This window comes from Tachyglossus aculeatus, chromosome 3, assembly GCF_015852505.1.
Source record: "Tachyglossus aculeatus isolate mTacAcu1 chromosome 3, mTacAcu1.pri, whole genome shotgun sequence".
Taxonomy (NCBI): domain Eukaryota; kingdom Metazoa; phylum Chordata; class Mammalia; order Monotremata; family Tachyglossidae; genus Tachyglossus; species Tachyglossus aculeatus.
In genome coordinates this window covers 34,850,557-34,855,415 of record NC_052068.1, presented here as the reverse complement: position 1 = coordinate 34,855,415, position 4,859 = coordinate 34,850,557, and the positions used below count along the sequence as shown (strand labels likewise).

The 4,859-nt window shown below is 45.2% G+C and overlaps 1 non-coding gene across 1 annotated transcript; it reads right to left on the bottom strand.

Annotated features, from left to right (window-relative positions):
• Nucleotides 1-1,735: 1,735 nt before the first annotated feature.
• Nucleotides 1,736-1,873, bottom strand: LOC119926102. Its single transcript, XR_005450012.1, has one exon. It is a non-coding gene; the product is annotated as a small nucleolar RNA SNORA7 (small nucleolar RNA).
• Between the last annotated feature and the right edge of the window lie 2,986 nt (nucleotides 1,874-4,859).

Here is a 4,859-nt window from a genome sequence, read left to right as displayed (position 1 = left end):
CTACACAACACTTTCATCTCTGTTGCTCTGAAATGTTTATCTGGAAAGGGAAGGGTATCCTAGGAATATCCATACTTAGACATGCTTGTTCTCCCAAATCAGATAATGCACATCTGACAATTCAATAAGGAAATAGTCATGTAGGACGGACACTTCTAACAAATGGGTCGGGGGATCAAACTCAAAGTGGAGATGGGGTTGGCTGCCACACAATGTTTGAATCAGGAAGACCCACCCCATTCAATCGTATTTATTGAGCGCTTACTGCATGCAGAGCACTGTACTAAGCGCTTGGGAAGTACAAGTTGGTAATATATAGAGACAGTCCCTACCCAATAGCAGGCTTCCAATCTAACCCTGAACTTCTGGGTGAGAGTTGATGCCACTACAGAAACTGATACCTGGCCCAGCAGACAAGAGCTGCCATCGCCAGAGAACAATAATTGAGGCACTTGCTTAAAGTTTACTATGTGCCAAGCTCTGTCCTAAGCACTGGGGTAGCTATAAGGACAGACAATGCTTCTGTCCATCATGGAACTCACAGTCTTGAGGAGAGAGAGAACAGATATTGAATCCCCATTATACCAAAGAGGAAAATGGAGGTACAGAGTTGATAAGTAGTTTGCCCATAGTCACACAGCAGGTAAATCAGCTCTAGCACATTTAATACCATCAGGGAGATTTCCGGACAGAGGCTTGGAACTGGGGAGACATACTATATCTTCTGGGCATAAACCCAGGGAACTATCCTAACCAGTCTGCTATATTTTTAATCAATCAAGCAATCAAAAGTATTTATTGTGCACTTACCCTGTACAGAAGACTGTACTAAGAGCTTGGGAGTGCACGGTAGAGTTAGTAATAATAATAACAATAATAATGGCATTTGTTAAGTGCTTATGATATGCCAAGCACTGGGGGAGATGCAAGTTAATCAGGTTGGATACAGTCCCTGTCCCACATAGGACTCCTCCATTTTACAGATAATAATTGTGGTATTTGTTAAGCGCTTACTATGTGCCAAGCACTGTTCTATGTGCTGGGGTATATACAAGGTAATCAGGTTTTCCCACATGGGGCTTGCAGTCTTAATCCCCATTTTACAGATGAGCTAACTGAGGCACAGAGAAGTTAATCAATCAATCAATCAATCAATCAATCAATCGTATTTATTGAGTGCTTACTGTGTGCAGAGCACTGTACTAAGCGCTTGGGAAGTACAAGTTGGCAACAAGCTAAATGACTTGCCCAAGGTCACAAAGCAGACAAGTAGCGGAGCCGGGATTAGAACCATGTCCTTTGACCCCCAAACCCGTGCTCGTTCCACTAAGACATGCTGCTTTGAGGCCTAGAGAAATGAAGTGACTTACCCAAGGTCACACAGCAGACATGTAGCAGGGCTGGGATTATAATCCAGTCCTTCTGACTTTAGGCCCATGCTCTATCCACTAAGCTACGCTTAGTGGCTTAGACATGATCCCTATTCTCAAGGAGCTTACAATATAGCTGGGGTCTTGTCTTAAACTGTTGAGTTGTCTCCAACCATAGCGACTCCATGGATACATTTCTCCCTGAATGCCTCAACTCCACCTGCAATCATTCTGGTAGTGTAGCCCCAGAATTTTCTTGGTAAAAATTTGGAAGTGGCTTACCATTGCCTTCTTCCGTGTGGTCAACTTGAGTCTCTGCCCTTACTCTCTCTCCTGCTGCTTCTGCCCCGCATGGGTGAGTTTTGACTTGTAGCAGATTGTCTTCCACTTGCTAGCCACTGCCCAAGCTATGAACGGAATGGATATGCCTCTGCTTGACTCTCCCTCCAGTAGCCGAGACTGGTAGAGTACTGGAAACTCTCTAGGTGCGATCCTGAGAGGGGATAGCCGGGGAAACAGATACTAAAATAAACAACAAGTAGGGGGAAGCAAGCGAGTTTAAAGATTTGTACATACATATTGGGTTGCGGGGGCAGGGGAGGGTGTTGAGTCCGCAAGGGCTGACGTGACATGGAAATCTTGAAGTGGCAGTGGAAGGTGTGGTATAGCTAGAAAGATGACTTCAAGGCAACATCAAGGCTTACTAACCTCTTCACACTTCATGCTTGTTGCTGGGAGTCTCAGTGGCACATCAACGGGACAGTATCCCCAAGGTGTTTAACCGGTCCCTTCCTGACAGAGAGGCTAGCACCAGGGATACACCAATTAGAATGTGGGTGACAAGCCTAAGTTTGGTAATTCCAGGTTTGTTCCCTTCTTCCCTCAAGGACAGCATGGCCATTTGGTGCTTTTATACTGCACGGTCTGATTATTAGCTAATGTTTTGTCCCCTGTCAGGTATTGCTACTGCACTGGACGCCTTTAGTCTGGTATTTCTATCTTAAATGTCCAGCCTCCCTCCCACCTCAGCTCCTGCCATCAGTTCCCGTGGCTTCCAAGTAGACCATCCCGGTTTAAGGAACCTGGAAGGTCTGGAACAAAGAGGGGGGTCAGGCAGATTTCCACAGAAATGCATGAAACTACTATATTACACCTCATCATGGCCGAGTGGATAGAGCATGGGATTAGGAGTCAGAAGGTCATGGATTTTAATCCCAGATCTGCCACTTGTCCGCTGTGTAATTTGGGGAAGTCACTTTACTTCTCTGTGCCTGTTTCCTCATCTATAAGATGGGGATTGATATTGTGACCCCCACCGTGGGACAGGGACTGTGTCCATCCTGACTAAATTGTGTCTACCCCAGCGCTTAGTACAGTGCCTGGCACAAAGTGAGCACTTAACAAATACCACAGTTAATTAATCACATTCCCTTGTGCAATATGTGTAATGATTGTTTTTTACTTCTAGATCAATAAAGGATTGTCTGGAATCTGAGAGACATTAGGGTCCCTCCCCTTGCTCCTTCCCCTCCTCACACCACTCCCAATATGTAAAAACTACTTTAGAATAATAATGATAATAATAATAATAATAATAATGCTCAGTGGAAAGGACACAGGCTTTGGAGTCAGAGGTCATGGGTTCAAATTCCAGCTCTGCCAATTGTCAGCTGTGTGACTTTGGGCAAGTCACTTAACTTCTCTGTGCCTCAGTTACCTCATCTGTAAAATGGGGATTAAGACTGTAAGCCCCCTATGGGACAACCTGATCACCTTGCAACCTCCCCAGCGCTTAGAACAGTGCTTTGCACAGAGTAAGCACTTAATAAATGCCATCATTACTATTTCTATGTTCCAAGCACTGTACTAAGCACTGGGATATGTACAAGATTGTAACGTCCCACTTGGGGCTCACAGTCTTAGGAGGGAGTAAGCACTTGATAAATGTCATCATTATTATTTCTATGTGCCAAGCACTGTACTAAGCACTGGGGTAAGTACAAGATCACAAGGTCCCACTTGGGGCTCACAGTCTTAGGAGGGAGAACAAATAGTGAATCCCCACGTTGGAAATGAGGTAACTGAGGCACAGAGAAGTGAAGTAACTTTTCCAAGGTTGCACAGCAGACAAGTGGCAGAACCAGCAGCAAGAATGCAGGTCCTCTGATTCCCAGGACCCTGTTCTTTCCACTAGACCACCCTGCTTCTAGAAGTCCCCGCTAGATTGTTAGCTTGTTGTGGGCAGGAATGTGCCTGTTTGTTGTTATACTGCACTCTCCCAAGCACTTTGTGCAGTGCTTTGAACAGTAAGTGCTCAATAAATATGACAATGAATGAATGAAGTCAGTGAACATATGAGGTAGGAAGAATCACTGGGCACTCAGGGATTCTTTCCTCATCTGCCCACCATTCTTTTGATATACAAACTTTTTGGATCTCTTTAACTAGGGCTATGGCACCATGTTTTTTGTCTTATTTCCTTTAAAAGGACTGCAAATTGAACAATGCTATTCCCTGAGTGTAGAAGCCCAGAGAAGATTCAGTGAGTTCTTGAAAGTCAGTCAGTCGGTCAATCGTATTTATTGAGCACTTATTGTGTGCTGAACACTGTACTAAGCACTTGAGAGAGTAGAATGCAACAATGAACAGAAATATATTTCCTTGCCCAGAAGAGAAGCATCTGAGCCCTCAAAGCTAAGGGGTTGTGGTGAGGTGCCCCTTACCTCCAGTGGTAGGTGAGCAGAAACCCCCTTGGAGGACCCATTATCGAAAGTTCTCTCCATTAAGACCAAAGATGTAAAGTGTTGAGCTTAAGCCAAGGATTTCCTAGTGAAGGAACAATGTAGATGGAAATTCGGAATTGAGAACCATTGTACGCTCCATCTGAATTCTGGTAAGTAGCAGATCAGTGTTTGGAATATTTCGAGGCCAGTCTGCATTTGGCCTTAGTGGCAGAGCAAAGTTGTGAATTATGGTACTCCGAAATAATTCATGGGTTGGGGTGGGGTTTTGGGGATCACCATCCTGGCCACGTAGCTATAGTGGCTACTGCATCTGGCAGAACTCTCCATCTAGATAAGATACGGAAACCCAACTAGACATTGTCTTGATAGAAGGTCATGGGTTCTAATCCTGATCCACCACTTGTCTGCTTTGTGGCCTGGACAAGTCACTTCACTTCTGTGCCTCAGTTACCTCATCTGTAAAATGGGGCTGAGACTGTGAGCCCCACGTAGGACAGGGACTGTGTCCAGTCCAATTTGCTCATATCCACCCCAGTGCCTGGCCCATAGTAAGCACTTAACAAATACCACACTTATTTTTTTCATTAGACCCTTCCCCTTAAATGCTTGATTCACACAGCCCGGGCTGATGACTGGACGCAATTTGCCTTCCTTCATCTTTCCATTTCTCTGCCCCTGTGGTTTCCGCCGGGTGGCCCTAAACCACTCAGGAGACTCAGGCCACAAGCACGGAGGAGTAGGAGCC